This window comes from Natator depressus, chromosome 3 (genome assembly GCF_965152275.1).
Source record: "Natator depressus isolate rNatDep1 chromosome 3, rNatDep2.hap1, whole genome shotgun sequence".
Lineage (NCBI taxonomy): Eukaryota > Metazoa > Chordata > Testudines > Cheloniidae > Natator > Natator depressus.
This window is the reverse complement of record NC_134236.1, coordinates 200,120,902-200,143,986: the sequence shown is the minus strand read 5'-3', so window position 1 is coordinate 200,143,986 and position 23,085 is coordinate 200,120,902. Positions and strand designations below refer to the sequence as shown.

Sequence of the window (23,085 nt, the reverse complement as noted above, 5' to 3'; positions counted from 1 at the left end):
GTACATGAATGTTAACCTACCAAACAGCAAAAAGGAACAGAGTCAGTAGAGGGGTACGTAATCTTTGTCTGATTTGTTAATGTCAGCTGTGTTTTTACTTGTGTACATGACATTTTTTATCCTTCCGGTATATTAACAGTGATTTTTTTTTTTTTACATCTGCATCTCTTCTTACCAATTTCTTAAAATAAAGTTTTTAAAAAATAGATGCATGATGTACCTAGCTCGTGAATCCATGATTATTGAACTCCCTGTGATTTCTATATGCTCAAGTTGTTTACTGAGGATGGGCCAACCCAAGGTTTTCTCAAAAAGAACAGGAGTACTTGTGGCACCTTAGAGACTAACAAATTTATTTAAGCATAAGCTTTCATGAGCTACAGCTCACTTCATCGGATGCATTCAGTGGAAAATACAGTGGGGAGACTTATATACACAGAGAACATGAGTGGGTGTTACCATACACACTGTAAGGAGAGTGATCACTTAAGGTGAGCTATTACCAGCAAGGAGTGGGGGGAGGGGAAACCTTTTGTAGTGATAAGCAAGGTGGGCCATTTCCCGCAGTTGACAAGAACGTCTGAGGAATAGTGGCGGGGGCGGGGGGCGGGAATAAACATGGGGAAATAGTTTTACTTTGTGTGATGAGCTATTATCAGCAGGAGAAAAAAAACAAAAAACTTTTGTAGTGATAATCAAGATGGCCCATTTAGACAGTTGACAAGAAGGTGTGAGGATACTTAACTTAAGGAAATAGATTCAATATGTGTAATGACCCAGCCACTCCCAGTCTCTATTCAAACCCAAGTTAATGGTATCTAGTTTGCATATTCAAGCTCAATAGTTTCTCCTTGGAGTCTGTTTTTGACGCTTTTCTGTTGCAAAATTGTTGCAAGGTTTTCTGTTTACTTGTATTCTGGGAAAGAACCTCCCACGAGCTGATAACAAAAAGCACATTTAAGAAGGCATTACACTAGAAGCATGCATAAATCATGCTGGGAAAGGAGGAATATACCCAAGCCCAGGAAAGGGCAATCCAAAAAGAGAAACTTGTTGTTCATACCTGTTAGGTGAAAAATGAATTGCATTTTGATAGATAATGTAGGGCCATACCCTCAGCTGGTGCAAATGGAGAAAGCTCCATTGTAATAATGGAGGAACAGTGACTTACACCAGCTGAGAATCTGACCAGTAATGTGTAAATGAACTCCTTTGGGAAGCAAGGAAGAGGTTGAAGGCTTTTAGGAGAATAAAAAAGTCCAATTTCACTGTCAAACACCGACGCTTGTCCCTTGGGGCAGAGAGACGCTTCTGCACCCACACGCCAAAGTGGGGTCCCATGTTATGCTACAGGTGATAGTAATGCTCTACTAAGTATACTGTACGTTTGTTACCCACCTCGACAAATGTCTGCTAAAAATATTGCCAACAACCTTTAAAATATTCCACTTTCAATAATAAACACACCCCAGATGGAGTGGGGTTGAGGGATGGGTTAACATACCATAACACCGAGTGGGGATGACATCTAAGGCCCCTACTCAGCATATTTAGATGTCTGAATACAACAATGATCCTTTCTTCTATAGCATGTAACCTCACAATCCTTTAGAAGAATTTTGCCTGCTAGTCAGAGGTTCCTTGATTCACGTTCCTTTCTGGATGCATGCAGTCTGGTTCATAGCTCACGTTTCTTTGCCCTGGCAGCAGCTATTAGTATCTTAACATTTTTAGCCTGGTTAAAATTAGCTTCCATTTGCTACGGTGTGTTGTGACATCGTGCCCAGTGGTTACTCATATCTGTGCTTTGGCCCTCTTGCTCTCACATTCCTGTGTGTTGGACTGGAAACGGCTCAACAATGGCACCACCAGGTGTGTGACAACCTGGAATAAAGCTTGGGGCTGCAAATGACCTGTCACTTCCTCCCAACAGTGCTCAGCTCTTACAGTGGGATCAGCAACAGGTGTGTGTTTGGTTTTTTTTGTTTGTTTTTTTTACTGATAAAGCTTTAAGTGCTGCTCTGTTGGAGCCTAATCCATAGACTTCAGTGAGCTTTGGATCAGGTCCTTAGTGAACAAATTCAATTCCTGTTCCTCTTTCATGGCTGCTGCTCACTGAAGCAAATCTTTGCTGGAAGGCCTTTTTCTGGGGAGAAAATCACCCCTTCTTGACCCTCAAGGCTGCTGCTGCTCTCTGACTGCGTGCAAAGAGAAGCAAACAGTTTCCTTTTCTTTAGCAGTCAGAGTGCTAAGTCCTGTAGTTAGCCAACCAATCTGAATTGTATGTAGTATTCTACCGTTTAAATCAAGATTGCATTTTTAGCCCCACTGTCTGATCAGGCTTATTTGCTGATTAAGCAGATTTAAATAAAATATTGATATTGGGCTCAAAAAGTCAAAATTACAAAGCCTGGAAAGTAAAGCATAGGCACTGCTAACTGTCCTAGAATCCTAGAAATGTAGGCCTGGAAGAGACCTCAGTAGCTCATCTAGTCCAGTCCCTGGCACTGAGGCAGGACTAAGTATTATCTAGACTATTCCTGACAGCTGTTTGTCTAACCTGCTCTTAAAAACCTCCAAATGCAGACATTCCACAGCCTCCCCAGACAATTTGTTCCTGTGCTTAACAACCCTGACAGTTCGGAAGTTTTTGCTAATGTGTAAAACTAAATCTCCGTTGCTGCCATTTAAACCCATTACTACTTCTCCTGTCTTCAGGGATTAAGGAGAACCATTTATCATCCTACTCTTTGTAACAACCTTTTACGTACTTGAAGATAGTTATCATGTCCCCCCCCCTTCCCCCTTTAGTCTTCTTTTCTCCAGACTAAACAAACCCAACCTTTTCAATCTTTCCTTGTAGGTCATGTTTACTAGATCATTAATCATTTTTCTTGCTCTCCTCTGGATTCTCTCCAATTTGTCCACATCTTTCTCAAAATTGGACACAATATTCCAGTTGAGGCCTTCTCAGTCCCGAGTAGAATGGAAGACTTACACATCTTGCTTACAACATTCCAGAATGATGTCCCCCCCCCTTTTTTTTTTTTTGCAATGGCATTACCTTGTTGACTCATAATTAGTTTGTGATCCACTATAACCCCCAGATCTCTTTCTGCAGTATTTCCTTCCTAGACAGTCATTTCCCATTTTGTATTTGTGCAATTGATTATTCTTTCCTAAGTATAATACTTTACATTTGTCCTTATTGAATTTCATCTTGTTTATTTGAGACCATTTCTTCAGTTTGTTAAAATCGCTTTGGAGGACAGGATTAGAATTCAAAATGCTTGCAACCCCTCCCAGCGTGATGTATTTGTAAGTGTACGTTCTATGCCATTATCAAATAACTTATGAAAATACTGAACAGAACCAGACCCAGGACAGATCCCTGTGGGACCCCACTTAATATGGCGTTCCAGCTTGAACATTGTGAACATTTGATAACTACTCTCAGAGTACGGTTTTCCAACCATTTGTGTACCCACCATATTGTTTGTTTTTCTAGGCTATATTTCTCAAATTGTTTGACAGGTTTCAGAGTAGCAGCCGTGTTAGTCTGTATCCGCAAAAAGAAAAGGAGGACTTGTGGCACCTTAGAGACTAGCAAATTTATTTGAGCATAAGGTTTCGTGAGCTGTAGCTCTCAAAAGCTTATGCTCAAATAAATTCGCTAGTCTCTAAGGTGCCACAAGTTCTCCTTTTAATTTAATTAGTTTGAGAAAGTCATGTGAAACAGGATCCAAAGCCTTACAAAAGTTAAGATATAGCACATCTACTGCTTTACCCTCATCCACATCTACTGCTTCCCCCTCATCTTTTTACCTTGTCCAAGAAGGATATTAGGTTGATTTGACATGATTTGTTCTTGACAAATCCATGCTGACTATTCTGTATAACCCTATTATCCTTTAGGTGCTTACAAATTGATTGTTTAATTATTTGCTCTTTTGTCTTTCCTGATACCAAAGTTAAGATGACTCGTCTATAATTTCTTGTGTTCTCCTTATTCTCCTTTTTTATAGATAGGTACTATACTTGCCCTTTCCTAGTCCTTGGATATATCTCCCATCCTCCACGAGTTCTCAAAGATAATTGCTAATGGCTCAGATCTCTTCAGCCAGTTCCTTAAGTATTCTAGGATGTATTATATCAGGCCCTGCTGACCTGAAGACATGGAACTTGTCAAAGGCCTGGTCTACACTAGGGAAATTAAGTTGGTATAACTACATCACTCAGATGTGTGAAGAATCCATATCACTGAGCGATGCAGTTAAACCAGTCTAACCCTCAGTGTAGATAGTTCTAGGTTGATGGTTGATAGCGAGTGAAAAGGACAGTATCTCTTTCACACACCCAGTCCCGCCCCTCACGGTGGTGATTTACGTCTCCTCTGGCTGCTCTCGATGCCCGAACCAGTCATGCCCTCTTGGGACCACTGCCCGGGAGGGGAGCATGAATCATTTATTCTGTGGGGAAAGAGTAAAATCTGCAGAGGACATGAATTCTGTGCTTGCGCAGTGGTGCAGAATTCCCCCAGGAGTAGCACCCCAAATTGAGTTTCCCAGACAGTTCAATTTAAATTAACTGGATTAGTTAAAACAATAAAACAAGTTTTATAAACTACAAAGAGATTTTTAGGATGACCATATTTCCCAAAATGAAAACGGGACACCGCCTCCCATGGCTGGCCTGTTTCCCCTTCACCCCCTGCACAGGGCTGACTGCCCAAGCCCATTTCTCTCCCACACAGGGCTGATTGCCAGAGCCAACTGCTATCACCATTCACCTGAGCCCCCATCCTGACTTTTTTGGCAAAAATGGGCATTTGTCCCATTGGCCAAGTCCTCTTCCCTCCCCTCCCCCCCGTCCCACAAAGGCTGCAGGATTGGGCTCTTGCAATAGGGAAGAGTTATTGAAGCTTGACTTGAAATGCAGTATTTAGTGGTAAAATTCACCATAAACCATACAAAACCCTTTTCCAGCCCTTACTCCCAACTTGCTAGCACAATACAAAACCCTTTTCCAGCCCTTACTCCCAACTTGAAAAACTTAAAAAAAAAACAACAAAAAACAAACCCACTGGCGTTTCTGTATCTAAGGTTCTTATATGTAATATCTGAGCACCCCTCTGCGGTAGGAAAATTCCACCGCCCCCATTTTACAAATGAGGAATTGAGGCTATGTGCCTTGCCCAGCAACACACAAGAAGTCTGTGGCTAAGCAGAGTGTTGAACCCAGGACTCCTGAGTACAGTAGGCTAGCAGCCTAACTGCTTTACCATCCTTCCCACCAATCAACCCTCAACACATGTAGTTGTGATCGACTTCTGCTGAAGCCCAAGGCTGGTGGGAGCCAAAAGAGCCTTTCCTCAGATCCTCCCAATCTCTCCCCCTTTTTATAGAAAATGATTAATTTATGACTCACCTTGCTCAGGCCTCAAGCTGGCCATGTGCATAATGGTGTGATCATGCTGGACAGGAGTCAGTAAAGTTTTTGGGGTATGGGACAAATAAAAAAAATTATTCTAAAGTGTTAAGGCCAGCTCAGACTTCAAGGGGATGTGAGACATCCAAAGTGAATGAGTGTATGTGTGTATATATATATATATATATATATATATATATATATATATATATATATATATATATATATATATATATATAAAAACATGTGAAGAAAAAGGAACTGTAGCCTTGTAACACTATCACAAACTACTGGGAGGGCATTCCTGTGCTCTCTTCAGGTAAAACTCCCACTGAAGTCAGTGGGAATTATATTCTGGTTTGCTTCCATTTTCAGGGATATATTTCTTCGCAGTTAGCCAGTGTCATGGCATGCAGCTGAATTTGAGGCACAAAATCACACGGTCAAATACCCGGTAGCACATACTCCTTAATCACAACAGCCTCCAGACTTGCAGAGGACAAAGCGAGAGAACTGGCGGGCGTGCATCAGTGAAGCTGGGTTAGTTTTCACTGTGACACAAGAAGGCTTCGTTCAGTTATTTTTAGTATAGAATGTGTGTTTTTCCATCTAAGGTTATCATCATTGTAATCATGTCAGAGATTTCCTCTTACCAAAAAAGCAACTGATAGAGAATGAAAATCCTGGTAGGGCAACTGTGGATTATGATGCATTGAATATACCAGTTCATGCCTGACAACACTTTTTCTTACCCACCCCCAGAGATCTCTTGCCCTGCCTTCGTGTACGTGCCCTGTTGTAAAATAGCTTCCTGTTCTTTACTGACCTTAACAAAGATTTCCCAGGGTGCATTGCTATGCTACCTTTCATGTTCACTGAGCTGTGAGGGGTGATCTTTCTCTTTGTTTTCCTTTGCAATCCTCACACTTTTATGATTAGTTCTTTTGGATCTTTGAGTCCTTTCTTTCTTACCGTCTTCTAATAGAGAAGGTTTTCCCTCCGAAAGCAGCACAGTGCAGCATGCAGTACAGGAGGTATGCACTCTTCACACTTCCCTGCAGGCAGCTAGCTGTAGAATCCCAGCGGATTTATAAAGACATCAGAAGTGCATTTTCAGTATACAGAAAGTGTGTTCTATAATAACACAGTCGCGCCACATTATCTCATTGCTGTTCACTAAGCAAAGGAGAAAGGAAGGGGATTGTTAGCCAAGGGCAAAGAAATGGGTTGTAAGCTTTAGACTATTTCTTGTCTTAGGCATGATTATCACATTAGATAGTCCAAGTTGTATAATGTGTATGTATGTGACAGAATACACCCCTGTATTCACACCGTATACGCTATTTCTTGAATCTGAACTCCCAGCCGGGAGGACGGGGGCAGCTGCGCTGGGCTTCTCACCTCTGGCGGGTAGATCTGCACCCGGAGTCCACTCAGCTGCCATGCTCCTGGTGAGGGGACAGGACCCCAGGAGCAGTAGGGCTCTGAGTGGGGAGCCCAGGCAGCAGCCCAAGCTGAGAGCCTGGGTGGCAGCCTGGCTTGGAGCAGAGACTAGGCAGCAGCCCAGCTTAGGAGCCGGCTTTCTTTTCAGTTGGAGCCGTGAAATTGACAAGAATGACAGCCAGTAGTTGATGTAAGGAACACAGTGTCTACACAGACACTGCATCGCCCTAACTACACTGACATAAGCCCTATGGCTCTCCTTGAGGCGGTTGTATTTCTTAACATAGCAGCAAGGGAGTTACATCAGCCGGAGGAGCATTTCACTGTGTACACCTCCACTGTTTGGTCAACCAAAGCCGACTTCTGTCTGCAAAAGTGTGTAGTGCAGACAAGGCCTTGGTGTGTTACGGTGGGCATTTGTAAAGGTCTTATCTTTATTTTTCTTGTGACCATTTCTGGCTTTTATGCCTCATGGCTTGTACTCACTCAAAATCTCTCTCTTTATAGTTAATAAACTTGTTTTACTGTTTTATCTAATCCAGTGTGTTCGAGTTGAAGTGTGTGGGTAACTCCATTTGGAGTAACAAGTTGTGGGTATATAATTCCCTTAAAGGGATAATGGACTCAGTATATCCGCACTATCCAGGAGAGGGCTGGGCAGTACAGGACATACCTTTGTGGGGGTGGGGGTGGAATCTAAGACTGGGGCTGTGCTGGGGTCACCCTGCAGTATGACCACGGCTGGTAAGAGCCAAGGCGTGGCTGGCTGGCTGCAGCACACACAGACGTAGCGGAGAGTGGCTTACGTGCTGGAGGCTGTTTGTGAGCAGCAAGACTTTGTAAAGGGTATCCCAGGATACAGGGCAGGGGTGACACAACTACTCGTTAGCCTGGATTGCACCCTGGTATGTCACAGTGTGACGGGAAGAAAATAGTCAGATCTGGACTAATTGACCAGCTGCAGATTTTGAAAGGGAAAATCTGACTGAGCTGAAACTTTTGTTAAATGTAGTGCTAATAACTATGCCTCAAAGGTTTGGTGGTAGCTGGAACAGAGCTGCTGTTAGAGGAATATGTTATCTTGCCCTTTTTGTTTTAATTTCAGGACCGGAGAGCACTCTGCATCTGACAGTCATTGAGTTTTAATGGGAGCTGTGCTTGTGGAGTGTCTCTCTCCAGGCCTGAACAACCTTGGTGGGAGGCTGTGAGGGGAAGGGTGGGCAAAGGAATCACTCAATAGGCCCCACAGAACACTTGGGGAAATTCTGCCACTAGCAATGGCAAAATGTTTCCTTTCCCTTGCTGCTGGGATGGATTATCAAGTCTCATGGCATCATCTGTTTATATCTGTGGTGATGACTGCAAATCTGTGACTCCACCCTTGCCCACGTTCTCTCTCTCTCTCTTCCCCACCTCCCCACCCTTCATACAGAATCCGTTCTGTTACTGTCTCTGAGACATCTTGTCCTGGCTATCTCACTCTTCATTGGTATTGCTTCTCAAACTCAGAAACCTCTGGTCAACTTCCCAACGGCCATGAAAAAAGAACCCCCCCGTCCCCCCAAACCCAACTATCCAAAAATGTTTGTTCTCCCACATCCAAATATGGGCCGTGTAAAAACAAAGCTTCAAAGGAACATTGGACTGAAGTTCAGCCCCTCCTGAACCTGTAACAGTTTTGAAGTCCAATACTCATGACCAGACATATCTAGAAACAGGTGCTGTATTCTACAAGAAAGCTAGGATTCCTCAGTGTTCTACGCATTCAGTTTTAGCCTTGACTGCTCGTGACATCTTGGACTTGAAAATTGTGGCACCCTCTTATTGGGAAAAATTACTTATTTTAATAAACATGTTAGCACCCAAATTTTCTGGTGCTTAGAGACCTATCATCATAGTTTCTAGTTCCATAGCAGCTTCCATCCAAGGATTTCAGAGCTAATGATTAGGGCAAGTATTATTATCTTCGATTTACAAATAGGAAACCTTAGTCACAGAGAAATGAAGCGACTTGCCAAGGTCACACAGGAAGACTGCCAAACAGGGGCTGTTACCCAGATCTCCTGATGTCCATGGAGCCAGAAGGCCATCCACCCTGTACTCTCCTGAGAGCTAGTAATGAAAACCAGCTTTACAAGTGGAGAGATTAAAAAAAGAATTGTAGCAAGATAAAAGTTCGAAAATGTTCATATAATTTTAAAGATTACTTATCTATAAACATTGCATACGCAAAATACATGATGGCGTATGGTGGTGCAAAGGTTTTCTTGGCATGAATTTGGGATAATTCTCTTGCTGGGCGTTTATACCATGCTCAATAGTGTAGCATCTGAGGGTTTATATGTAGTCAGTAATTCAGTGAGTAATGACCACATTATTCATGAACAGTGTTGCCATTTGCACTCTGCAGAGCCTAGGGTAAATCCAACCCTGGGGTAAGCAGGCACAATGGCTCTGAAGCTAACAGAGCAGCAGTGCCTGCTAACAGCAGGGCTGCATTTGCTCCCCTAGTTCAGTTTCTCTGTACGTAAAATAGAGAGAACACTTACTGAGCTCACAGAGGCATTGTTTGTACAGTACTGCTACATGAGTGTTAGGTATTATTATGTTTCTGCCATTAATCAGGATATGGTGCCAGGAGCCCTCACTGGAAATGTTTTCTACCTATTTCTCATTTTTGTTCTGTGTAAACCCTGGTATATGCAGTGCCATGCGGGTGTGTGGTGCATCACTCAGCAAATAAAGACTCTGAGCCTGCTAAGGTCCCTTTGCCTAGCCACAATCCACCTAGCAGGCCATTAGAAGGCAGGCCAGGTTGGAGAATTCTTCAGGCTGCTCTGGCTCAATCTGAGGGCTTGTCCTGAGATTGGGGGAAGCAAAAAGGTGATTTAGGACTGGTCTACACTTTACAAGTTAGGTCAACGTAGCTACGTTGCTCAAGGTGTAGAAAATCCACCCCCCTGAAGGCCTTAGCTATGCTGACCTGAGCCCCGGTATAAATGAAGCTTGGTCGATGGAAAAACCCCGTCTGTTGCTGGAAGAAGAGTCCATGCTATGGTGCTACAAAGGCATAGCTACAGCATTGTGTAGACGCGGCTTTCCAGACACTTTTACCCCGCTCTCTCCCAGCTGTGCTAGGCATAAGAGTTAAGCCTGTTTGTCATTACCCCAAAGGCCTTTCACTCTGAATTGAGCACGATAAAAAGGGAATATAAGAGAGAGAAAAAGAGGAAACTGGATGGGGGGAAGGAAGGAGGAATACACTGAATAAGGGAGATGAGGGAGTTTGTAACTCCCCAAATTAGTCTCTGTCTGGTGCTGTTCTCAGGAATATGTACAAAGTGAAAGAAAAAGAATGATCAAGGCACTAATTTAGTTCATTGACACTAGTAGATACTGGACCTCTGATCTTGAATCTTTGAAAGAATAAGAATATCAATAAGAGATGAACCATTTAGAAAGCCATTGTGATTATATATCTGAATCTTAAGCAGAACAATGTTTAATTGGCCCAATCCTGCTCTCGCAGAAGTCAGTGGCAAAACTGAAGTCAGAATTGTGTCCATATATTATAATTTATTATTATTTTCCTGGTTTTAGTTTGACAAGTTGAACCTCTCTTTTCCACAGCTTATTATTTTTTTTTAAAATGTCTGTATCTTTTTAACAAGCTAATATTAAGTCATGACAAAACTTTAATAAAGTTTGGCTTGAGCTAATACATCTAGCCGTACAAGGGGTTACTACAAACACACACAGATTTAAAAGATATTAAAGAGATGTGATCATGCCCTTTCCTTACATTTTAATAATGTTAGATCTGGGTTTAGATAGCTCTTTGGAAAGAGAAGAGAAATGCTCCCAAAGCATTTGTATATGGGGTGGCTTGTTTGTGCATTTTATTTTGTTTTAATATACATTTACACATTTATTGGTCATTGCTATTTTAAAAAGTAATTTATTGGCATTTAAAATAAAAACTAAAGTAAAATAACCATCATATCATTCCTTTAGGAAGTTTTCATTGCCTTTCTTTAAAAGTCACATTGTTTGTAATTAGTAAATTCTCTCTTACATCTCTTTTCATCTCAGAGGATCCCAAAACTCTTTTCCTAATGGCTAAAATGCAGCTGTCTGTGGTTATATCGTCAGTCCAGTAAAATGCCCATGGCTGGCCCATGTTAGCTGAGTCATGCTCATGGGGTGTGGGCTGCAGGGCTATAAAACTTCAGCATAGATGTTCACACTTGGTCTGGATGTCCCGAATGTCTACACTGCTCTATTCCGGACATCTACACCCCACAGCCTGAGCCCCGCAAGTCGGAGTTAGCTGACGTGGGCTAGCTCTGTGTGTTTTAACTGAGGTGTAGACAAATCACACAGCTCTAAAAGTGCGGAAGCAGCTCATGGAAGACAGTCAAGATGGCAGAGCCACTCTAAAGTCTGCAAAACCCAGCAATCTGGCCACCTAAATCAACAAGGAATTGCATTGTACTTGGCCACAGTAATGGGATAATAAGTGTTCAGAAATCAAAATGTCTCTGTAACCTCCCTAGACCAACTAATTGAAAATGTAGACAAATTTCATCCCTGTATCATCTGTTAGTATGCGAAAGAAACTCCTGATTATTTTTAGCCATTACTGCCATTCACAGGTATAAATTATGTGGAATATGTATGGCCTATAACATCCCATGAGCTGCTGTTTTCTCTAAATATTTTGTTTTACCCTAGTCCTTCTGTGAAATTAGAACAGTATTGCACCAATATAGTGGTCGTCATTCTTGAGTGGACCTACTCCAGACGTGGTACTGTTACTCGTAGGTAAACGCTGACTTTGCCCACTGTATGGGGGGAGTGATGGTCTTTCATACCAACCTGCAGACACTAGAGCTAATGGCTCGGTAGTGAAGAAACTAAGCATTCTGGGTGTAGGCAATGTGCCTGGTTAACTGGCACACACTCTCTACCTTTGGAAAGAGATTTTGATTTTGCAGAAATTAATCTGTGTAAATGATGTATGGTATCTGCATCTCATATATAGAAATCTGGAGCAACCTGTCCTCATACCCCCCCTTGTTTATTGGTAAATAGTAGTTATTTACCTATTTTTATTTATTTTTGGCCCAAGCTGGCTTCTTATGTAAAATACTTGTCACCTACTACTCAGAAAAATATCTGCTATATGCCCACTCTAACATTATTCTGTGTATATTTGATTGCTGTGGAAGATTTAGAGGAGAAATTAGATTTTGTCTTATTTCTCCTCAAAATCTTCCACTGCCATCAAAGTCCTAAGTGCCAAAATCTTTGATGTAATTTGATTAATGCTTCTGTAAGATGATGCATGTAATTAATACACTTGTTTGAAAGTGGTTTATACAAGATGGATCAACAAATATTTACAGGTTTAAAAAAATCTGTTATGTATTCCAATTATACATTCAAAGCAATGGAAATAAAACACTAACTATTCCGTTACATAATATCTGTTCTGATTCTGCTGTAAAATTCATCACGCTCATTGACGAAATGTCAGGAGTTGCCTAGCTCATCAGGAGGTCAGTGTTACCTCCTTTTGAAAATGGTTTACATGCTTTAGAAGTGGTAAGTATTTTTTGTTAATAGAAGCAGTCCTTGTTTTGAAGCTGCCCTCAATTGACAGCCACAGGGTGAAGTCATTACATTTAATAGAAGCCACTACTTCTTCAATGAAGATATATGGAGTACATATAACACATGCTATAGTAATTACAAAAAGATCCCAGGCAACCATTATACAAACCATTGCCTTCATCAAATTCTAACTCATTCTTCATTACTACCTGGGGAGTTGGCTTCCAGGAAATGCCATGCTTGGCACCATCATAATCAAAAATAAATACTAAATGTCTTCTAACACTACTCACAGCCTAGCTGGAGATAAAACTACAGCATCATCCACATTCTTAGACAATTTAATTCTACACGCCATTAATAGATCCGGGGAGCGTTAAGTTAAGCCTGAGATGTAATTGGAAAAGGTACGTTCTTATTTTAATACTATATAAAATAAAGTTCCCTTGCTCTCTCACAGCTAAAAGAGAAAGTTAGCATTAGAGGGACACTGAATCATTTGTTTTTAAAGACACAAGATCCAACTCTGAGGTGTTAACTATACTTTTTTGATGAATTAGAATATTAATCTCTGTACACAACTTGTGTGTCAACTCCTGAAGTCTTTTCTCAAGTATGACTTTAACTGATCTCAGTTGTCAATGGAGGTCTTGTCTCAGGAAGGATGTCAGGATTCTTACTCATTTCGCAAATATCAGATCTTTCCTGTTTTCAACAGAATTGAGATTAATGTGGCTCTTTTTGCTTTCATTACTTCCTTCGTTGACGTAATCAGTTGCAGCATTGCCAACACTTGCAGTTTATCACAAGTCTTGTGATATTTAGTGTTTTTTATTAAAATCCCAGCTCCTGGAGTCATGTTATATGGAAATATGATCTGTCTTTTTTTTTAAATTAAGTTTTTAGACCTCCTGGCTGCCGAGAAAACCTTGAAAATGTGAACCATAAATGCTCTTGCCCCAGAAGGCAAATAAAAGGAATCTAAAGTTTTGAGTCTGACCCATGATTTTTGAATGTTTAGGATTGGTAATATACTGCAGTTGGGTGAGTCTAGTTCTGTGATTATGATTCCTTATGTAAATCAGCCTTTATGGTACTAGAAGTTACAGGAAATTGGAATTATTACAGGAAATTGGAATTATTATATGTATTGTGAGTAACTTTTTCTGCTGTCTTTTTTTTTTTCCTGTGACAAACCATTTTTGTTGTTTTTTCTGGAAATATACCATTAAAAATCCCAGAACATCATTATTTTAGCAGAAATTTCAAATTGCACTGACCTAAATTCTGATTTCAACCGCCAGTTGAAGCTAATGGATCAGGGGTGGCCACCTGTGGCTCCAGAGCAACATGCGGCTCTTCAGAAGTTAAGATGTGGCTCCTTGTGTAGGCACCGACTCCGGGGCTGGAGCTACAGGTGCCAACTTTCCAATGTGTGTGGGGGTGCTCACTGCTCAACCCCTGGCTCTGCCATAGGCCCTGCCCTGCCCTGCCATCCCTTTCCACGCCCACCCCTGAGCCTGCCATGCCCTGTCTCCTTCCCCTTCTCCCCCCTCCCCTCCCCAGAGCCTCCTGCACACCATGAAACAGCTGATCAGGAGGTACGGGGATGGAGGGGGAGGCACTGATTGGTGGGGCTGCCGGTGGGTGGGAGATGCTCACGGGGGGCGGGGGGACTGCTGACGTATTACTGTGGCTCTTTGGCAACGTACATTGGTAAATTCTGGCTCCTTCTTAGGCTCAGGTTGGCCACCCCTGCTGTAGATACAAAACAGAGTAATGTAGGGCCTGACCCAAAACCCACAGATGTCAGTGGAAAGATTCCAATTGACTTGAGGGCACTTTGGATCAAGCCATTACAACAGAATATGTGGCCCAGTTAATTTTTAAGTTCTGTGCATTCAGTGTAGGTATACATTTATGTTTTTATAGGTCCTTTTGGGGAAAATTCTAATTGAGGTTGTGTGAAAGCAGCACTAATTAAAAACATTTCAGTTATTGAAGTGACTGACTTTAGGTAAAAGTAGAGTTGATCATTTTAGGACTAATTAGAAATCCAAGTCTTAAACGATTTAGTTACCATTCCAACATTTAGCATGCGTCACTGTGATGGAAGAGGGAGATCTAAATGGTCAGGCTTTAGCACTGCTGAGACGTAGTTTCGCTATATTCAATTTAAAAAAAAAAAGTCGTGGCAGAGTTTCTCCATTTCATAGAGAAGTCTCCAATTGGTGGGTGTTTAACATCAACATGTTGAAGTTTTCTGTTCTTTTATTGGTGCCTAGGTGGTATTAGTACAGTTGAACTCTTTCTCAAGATTATTGCTAATAATCAGCCCTGATTATTATCTTTCTATACCACACTGTAGAAAAGGGCATAATTTCTAAGAAGTAAAGCAAATCCCATTGACGTCTGCCCCAACACAAAGTTACAAACTGGTTGAATGATCGTTCAGAATGTATTTACTTTGTGTTCACTGATGCTTCTGTGGCACTCACCACCTTAGGTTATGTCTACGCTATGCTGGGTACCTGGGGTGTTTAAAATCCTAGACAGCGCTAGGTTGATGGAAGAATTCTTCCGTTGACCCAGCCGTCACCTCTCGGGGAGCTAGGATTAAATACAGTGATGGGAGAACCCTTCCTCTTGCGGTAGTGAGTGTCTACAGTGAAGCCGTGCAGCTGCAGTGGTTTAAGTGTAGACATAGCCTTCGTGTCTGAGCTACAAATTCAGAACAATTCCAGTGTGTACAGTGATCCAGCAAACGCTTCAGTGGGAGTATTCGCATGAGCTATATTTTGAAGGTTTTGGCCCTTAGCGTTCAAGGGCCAACTCCTTGGTCTTCCTTCTGTTTTTCCCTTGTAGTCCTTGTTCAGCAACTCCCACGGAAGTCACTGAACTTGGTAAAAATGATGGAACTTTGTCAGGATTTGGCCCCAGGTGAATCATCTGGGTTTAAAAAAAATTAATATAATATGTGTTTGAAATATTCTTTTTAATTCACAAAACATTCCATTATTATACTGTTACAAATTCTTGTGAACCATTTTGAAGACTGCCTGTTTCTTTGCTTACAGATCTGTTCACAGGTGGGATGGCTCAGTCAGGATCTAGAAGTGTGTGCCAATGGGTTGGCCTCTCCAATATCAGGCGGTGAGAGACCTAGACTGGATAAGGTGGCTGGCCAAACAGCAGGAATTGCCTGATGGTGACAGAGCTGACAACCCATACTTGACCTGTGGTCCACTCTTAAACTCTGTCTACAATAGGAAATGTACTTGTTGCTGAGAACAGTTGTCAGAAACAGGGGCAACGGAACCATAGGTCAAACCACAAACTTAGACAGGACAATCCATGTTTAGCACCATGTGAGAGGCCCACGGTTGGCAATGCCTATTGTCAAGGATCGATACATTTCCAAGTGCAGATAAGCTCTACTAGGGACAGTCTCAGTGAACTTGTTCAGAATACTAACAAAGAGCTTAATTTAAAGTGGGCGTCTCTCTGTCTGCAATTTACCTCCTTGTGTTTATGGGCAGCCATTAAAACAAAATGGAAAATAAAATGACCACTGGGGAGTCATGCATGCTCAAGTATCAGAGCTTTGCTAAATCATCTGGTGTTCTGGATCTTGTTCCTGGGAGCAATGTTTTTCATCGCTTCCATTAGCTACGGGAGCAAGCAAATTTAAAAATAACCTGATGAAAGGGCACATTTATGAAAGAGGCAATTATTTGACTGTAATTGCTACAAGAGAGCCTGGATAGTGCTTTGAAATCTTGAAAATGTATTATGATTCTGAAAGGGCTCTCAAAATTCAGCCATGTGATTCTCACCATCACTTATAACACAGGGCTCACATAAAAGCCGCTCATGGTTAGTACAATATACTCAGAGTTCTAAGTTCCAGTATAGAAACTAGAACTTTATATTTAAAAATACATACATTCTGTACTCTCTCCCCCCACCCACCCCCCATTTTATCATATTGGTATATTTAAGGCTCAAATAAACTTGACTTTAAAATATGAATATACAAAAATATGAGCGCTTTCTTCCTATAAAGATCTAGCAATGCTTGCAATATTTGCCTAGCAAGGTGCATTTACAGCCTGACTAAATAATGGGCCTCAATAAGAAAGGAGTGAGAAATGTTTACAGGAGTTGCATTGATGTGCTGCCATTTTAGTGAGAGACTTGCACAAATATTTTCCCCCTTTAGGCCATGATCCTGCAGTGAAATTTACTCAGGTAGACTGCAGCCTGTGCACAATGTCCCCCGTTGACTTCAGTGGGACTTTATGTAATGTAAGGGTCGGTCTGCATAGACCCGACTGCAGGATTGGGGATGTTGTCTGTGAGAGCCTTGTTTACCCAAAGAGTAGGGAGAGGAAAGCTGTCTGTGCTTGGAGAGAGGTGCAGATGTAAGGAATATAATCATTTGTTTTCCAAAATAAATGAAAAATGCTTAACAAAGGAATAAAGAAATGCCACTGGGCAAACAAGATTGAATTAAGCTATAGTTTTCTAGAGATGTCTGTAATTTTTTCCTGAAAACTATGGGTATGTCAACACTGCAATGTAAGCCCCGGGTTAGCAGAAATTGAGTTAACAGACTCTGTGTGTGTTTGACTGAGGGCTTGAGCATCTACGCTCATTTGTAACTGCAGGTCAGGAATTATTGAATCCTAGATCCCAGCTTGGGGCTCCAGCTTCTACGCTGCATTATGTGGGGCCACGTCCAACTGCCTGTATTCCAAACTTCCTAGCACCCTCCCAAAATGTGGCTGCTCTAGCTCTTTGTTCATGGTGCAGCGTGGGAAAACTTGACTGCCCACCAAGCTTTGTGCAAATGACAAAGAAAGTTGACCCGTGAGATTAAGGAATACTTTTGTCAGTCTCCAAGTGCACAAGTCCAGTAGGACTGCATCTACAGTGCAAAACACTAGGGCTTGAACCCTGAATCCTGGCTTGACTCAGCCCCGGACCTTCCACCCCATGTGCTCCTGGGACTTTGGATCCAAGCCCTGGTTTTATCACGATTTATGTGTAGATGGAAGCAGGGGTCAGGCTTGAGCCTGAGTTCATACCCTGGGCTTACATGACAGTGTAGACACACCCTTAATTGAGTATATTGATGGTATAGCACAGAGTTTAGCTCATGTGATTTGAAGAGGCAGGCATGGGATGACAAGCTTATGGGAGTGAGCTGCCTCCATAAATGCTTATTCCAAAGATAAATAAGAATAATTTTCAGTAGTATTGTTATGATAGATGAACAGGGATAAGCCACATCTAGACAATGTGATTTAACTGTGTCCGGAGAGGGGGTGAGGTTCATTAGGAATCCTGCCAGCCTTCCTTTCAGATTGGGTGGCACAATATTGACCAGAGGCTCACAGGAGCCCTAAGGAGTCCCCTCCGGCACTTAAGCGTGGCCTGTGGAATTAATGTAGAATATTGCCCCACTCCCCAAAGGTGGATAGTGTGTGTTTTATATTAACTAAAACCTTTCCTTCTCTGGTACAGTTCTGCCTTGCCCTTTTGTGGCCAAAGAAAGAAAAGGTCAAGATTTTTGCAATTGATTTCATGATTATTGCAGTGAAGTTTATTATAGAGGAAAACAAAAGTCTGATACTGCTGTTTTGAAGATGGTTTCTTTGTTTTGTTTTTGACTGAAGCTTGTAAGTGCTCCTGAGGTAAATCAAGAGGTGCTTTATTTCCTATGGCCCAGAGTGTGGCCTCGGGGATAAATCAGTCTTAAAAGGGAGGGAGATAGTAAAACCATAGCTAGGCATCTTAGCGCCTGGGGCAAGCAAGCACATTTGCAGCCCCTAAAGGTGACGCATGGTGGGGGGGACGAGACATGCAGGGTCGTGTGCCCCCCGCCAGATTTCTGCCTCCCATTTAGTATAGAGGTTTTCCAAATGTGGGGCATGCCTCCCGGTTTGAAAACCATCGCCTCTTGCCAGGAGCTAGCGGATCGGAAGCTGGTGTCAGTTGCCCGCCTGCTCAGGCCCCTGGCTCTCTGCACTCTAGGAGACAGGGCATTGGCTGGCTGCCAGTGAAGCCCTTCCTGCCATGCTTACCGAGCCGGGCTGCCTCTGCACACCCGGGCTGTCTGGGAAGCACACGGGTGCGCAGAGGTAGCCTGGCTCAGGGAACAGGGCCGGGAGGGCTGCCAGGCAGCCAGCCAGCACCCCGGATCCCACAGGGCAGTGAGCTAGTAGCCTGAGCAGGCCGGGTGTCTCCCACCAGCTTCCAATCCGCTGGCTAGAGGGGTGCACCCCACAGTTTGAAAATCTCCATGCAAAATGGAAGGCAGAAATCTGGGGGGGGGGCAGGTGACCCTGCATGCCCCCCACAGTCTGCCCCATTTTTCCACTCTCACAGCTTTGAGCCCTGGGCAGCTGCCCCCCCTTGCCCTGCCCTGGTTACAGCCCTGGAAGATAGCCCAAGAGGCATTCGACTGCAGAGTTTGTGAAGGTGACTCTCTAGTTGTGTCCCTACCGGCACTGATCGAATCCCAGTGTGTATTTTATTTGAACGCTTTTTCTGTAGGTGTGAAAGGTATGCAATGGTGCTGTACTCATTTACTCAGAAAACATTTTTATTAAAAATAAAGAGTGAGAGAATTTTATTTTAATCTTTTTTTAAAAAAAAAAAAACTGCTGTATTTTGTTTCAGGATGGGTGTTTTGAAGTCCTTGAAAATACCCTTTGGCTGCCTGTAGAGCTAGTTCCTAAATTCCCTAATTCTCTCAGTCAAGTCTTCAGAGGTTTGGATTGTTATTAAATGTCTTAATGTATAGTTCTTAATACTAATCGTGATGAATATATATGCAATCAAATAAAATGTTGGAACATCATGGTGAAATTGTATATTTATAGTTCATTTATAATAATTTGAACTACTCAGGAACTGATTGGGAGAAATCAGGTATTTAAAAACGAGGTCTAAGGGGGTGCATTTATCTCTTTGGTAAATGTTAGGGCTGTGAAGTTTAGGAGGAAGAGGAGGATTATGGGAGCAGTGAGAGGTCTGTTGAGACCGAGTAAAGCTTTTGTTGAAGCAGAGAACTATTTCTTCACCTCCTGCGCAGCTGCCACGGTATATGGCTTAAAAATCTTATTTGTTGTAATCAGTCTGACTTCCACTACTGGTATTCTAGCCATCTTCTACTCACGCTTCCTCTATCACAGGTCATCCGTAAACATTATTGACCTGATAGGGAGTGGCGCTGATGGGGAGATTGGTGCGGTGTTAAATAACAACAAGGACAAGTCACTAACACAGAGATCTGGATCTCTTTGATCGGCTGGGATTCATGCAAGGTCATACAAATAGGAAGAAAGATGTAGCCCCTACTTAGAAGAAAGGGAACTATATTTTGAAAAGCAGCAACCCTGAGAAGAACTTAGGTGTCATTATAGGCTATGTCTGCACAATGAGCAAGGGTGTGATTCCCAATTGCCCCACACATACTCGTTTTGCTAGCAGGAGTATAAATAGTAGTGTAGCCACGGTGGTAGAGGCAGTGGGTCAAGTACAAACCCACCTGAACCCCATGGGTATATACTCAGCACAGCTAAGCCATGCCACCACTGCTGTCCATGCTAACATGGCTACGCTGCTATTTATACTCGTGCTAACGCTCATCAAGTCAGCGCAGATACATATACACGAGCTAGGAATCACAACCCGCGATCATAGTGTAGATGTCGCCATAAATACCCCACGTGTTACGTGGATATATTAAAAGGGGTGCATTGAGCAGGTGACGGGAGGTGATATGACCTCTGTATACAGCAATAGGGAGACCATTACTGGAATACTGTGTCCAGTTCTGGTCTCCACACTTTAAACTTGTTGTTAAAAGTCTTGAGAGGGGTCAGGGAATTTTTACAAGAATGATTTGTAGCCTGAAAAATATGCCTTACAGCAAGAGACTAAAGAGATCAATTTGTTTAGTTGATCTATGAGGAAGTTACAAGACAACTTGATCATGTAGTGCAAGTACCTAAATGGGGAGAAAATATCAGACACTACAGAACTCTTTAATAGAGCTATCATTTAAGGGCTGGAAGCTGAACACAGCAAAGATCAAATGGAAATAAGATGCACATATTAACTAGTAAGGATAGTTAATCATTGGAACTGCTTGTCTGGTGAGGTGGTAAATTCTCCTTTACTGTGAGTCTTATATCAAGACTGAGTGTCTTTCTAAAAGACATGCTTTAGTTCAACCACAAGCTACTGGGCTCATTGCAAGAATCACTGGGTGAAATTTTCTGGTTTATGTTACGCAGGAGGTCAGACTAACTTACCGTAATAGACTTTGTGGGCGTAACAATCTGTGGAGAGGGCATTTAAGGGTCTCTATGTCACTGGTGGAGGATAAGAAATTGTAAAACGGTCTTCCCAGCCCATTGATAGAATGGTCTGATAGTGGAACAATATTCTTCCTCGCAGTCCCTAAGAGCAGTGTTTCATGTCTCATGATACAGAATACAGCAGCCTGCACCCATAGCGACTTGAGCTCCTGGCAGCATATATTTTGGGGAGAATCACCTGGCCTGTATTTTGAGTGACAGCCTTTATCTGGTGCCTACCTCCCTGCTAGTAAAAAGCATTGGCTTGTTATGCAAGGATCATACTGTGTGATACCGCTGTAAGATCTTGTATCATGAATAAAACAGTGAGAGGGCACGGGATGAGATTCCTTTAAAAATAAGCGTTATCCTGTACTTTGCATCCAGTTGCCCTTTAGTTCATTGCAATGCAGATGGTCACCCTAATATGAAGCCTGTAATATAACCCATCAGGGGGGTTACAGTCATTTGGGAAGCTCTTGTGGCTGGTTCCTGAGTTAGCTTTCTAGGACCAGCGCCAGGATTTCTAAGTGGAGAGCTCTGGACTCCACTCCCTTTCGTGGTTTGCCAGAGCTCTGATCTAGTGGGTATCAGAGCACAATGCAAAACATATGTATTCAGTTCTGTTTATTTTCTTTGCCTTTTATTTTATATTTTGTGTTTTGGTTGTTTCTTGCAGACAAAACGACAACAAGGTTGCTGATAGCAGCTGCTGTGTTACTTACGCTACACACTGTGGGTAGATTTACATATGTTATTTCTTTTAACTTCTATAAATATGCTCCTAGTCGTTACCATGAGCAGCAATCTACAAGTCAGTAACAGAAATTAAATACCTAAATGACTCCAGCTTGGTTGTAATTTTATACTGTACTGTTAACAAAATCAAGCCTTGCTTGTTTTGAAAACAATTTTCTGAAACTCATTGTGTATAGTTTCGAAGTTACAATGAATGCCGCATTTTCTTAGTCTGTAAGCTGCACTGGATGTGATTTTCATATTATTGATAAAAAGCGTGTGACAGATATGGCAATTTTCTGCAATATCTTTGGGGGATCTTACTGTATTAAGTTTATAGAAAGGAGCATAAACTCTGGCAAGTCAATTGTAAAAGAGTAATTAGGCAGGCCAAAAGAGCAAGTGGTAAAAGACAAAAAGTAACAGCAGTTTTTTAAAAGTACATTGGAAGTAGGAAGCCTGCCAAATAATCCGTGGGACCACTGGATGATCGAGGTGCTATAGGAAGAAAAGGCCATTGCGGAGAAGCTGTATGAGTTCTTTGCATTAGTCTTCAAGTGCAGAGGACATGAGGGAGATTCCTACACTTGAGCCATTCTTTGTAGGTGACAAATCTGAGCAACCATCCCAGATTAAGGTGACAGTAGAGGAGTTTTTGGAACAAATTGATAAACTAAACAGGAATAAGTCACCACAGCCAGATGATATTCACCAAGGGTTCTGAAGGAACTCAAATATGAAATTGCAGAACTGCTCACTGTGGTGTATAACCTATTGCTTAAATCAGCTTCTGTACCAGATGACTGGAGAATAGCTAATGTGATGCCAATTTTTAAAAAGGCTCCAGGGGCAGTCCTGACAATAACAGGCTGATAAGCCTAACTTCAGTACCAGGTAAATTTGGTTGGAACTATAGTAAATAACAGAATTATCAGACACATACATGAATGTGATTTGTTGGGGAAGTGTCAACAGGGCTTTTGTAAAGGGAAGTCATGTCTCACCCATTTAGTATAATTTTTGAAGGGGATCAACAACCATGTGGACAAGGGTGATCCAGTGGATATAGTGTACTTGGACTTTCAGAATGTCTTTGGTAAGCTCCCTCACCTAAGGCTCTTAAGCAAAGTAAGCAGCCAAGGGATACGAGGGAAGCTCCTCTCATGGATCAGGTTTCAGAGTAACAGCCGTTTTAGTCTGTATTCGCAAAAAGAAAAGGAGTACTTGTGGCACCTTAGAGACTAACCAATTTATTTGAGCATAAGCTTTCGTGAGCTACAGCTCACTTCATCGGATGCATACTGTGGAAAATACAGAAGAAGTGAGCTGTAGCTCATGAAAGCTTATGCTCAAATAAATTGGTTAGTCTCTAAGGTGCCACAAGTACTCCTTTTCTTCTCTTGGATCAGTTACTGGTTAAAAGACGGGGTGGGGGGGGAAGGATAGGAATAAATGGTCAGTTTTCGTAATGGAGAGAGGTAAATAGTGG

The 23,085-nt window shown here is 42.2% G+C and overlaps 1 protein-coding gene across 12 annotated transcripts in view; it reads left to right on the top strand.

Annotated features, from left to right (window-relative positions):
- Positions 1-23,085, top strand: part of PLCB4 (phospholipase C beta 4) — a 326,000-nt gene that overhangs the window by 161,995 nt on the left and 140,920 nt on the right. Inside the window, exon 1 of one of the 12 annotated variants that reach the window (XM_074949671.1) lies at positions 1,914-1,964. The exons of the other annotated variants lie outside the window; for them this stretch is intronic. The gene's annotated coding sequence lies outside the window, so the exon portion shown is untranslated. Of the gene's footprint in view, positions 1-1,913; positions 1,965-23,085 lie in introns of those variants that run through there. 12 annotated transcript variants of the gene reach the window in all.